Below are 285 nucleotides of genomic sequence, written 5' to 3' on the forward strand. Positions count from 1 at the left end.
TTTTGGTTTTTTCTAGTACTTCTTTTTTGATGTTACGACTAAGGTTTCTTTATTTTTTTTAAGGTTTTTTCTTTCTCAGGTTCTTTCTTTTTCTTCTGGGTTTTTTTCTTCTAGGGATTGTAGGTTTTTATGCCTATGATCCACTGAGCAGGGTGGGGTGGTCATACAGCCACCTTGGTGAATCAGTCGACCAGGCATAAGAATATCATGGTTGGTAGGGTACTTGAGCACACTGCTAGTGTGCACGATGCTAGCATAGCTGGGCATGGCTTTATTGCCATGACC

This window comes from Theobroma umbraticum, unplaced genomic scaffold (assembly GCF_002168275.2).
Source record: "Theobroma umbraticum cultivar Fairchild unplaced genomic scaffold, ASM216827v3 scaffold_12.1, whole genome shotgun sequence".
In the NCBI taxonomy this organism is placed as follows: domain Eukaryota; kingdom Viridiplantae; phylum Streptophyta; class Magnoliopsida; order Malvales; family Malvaceae; genus Theobroma; species Theobroma umbraticum.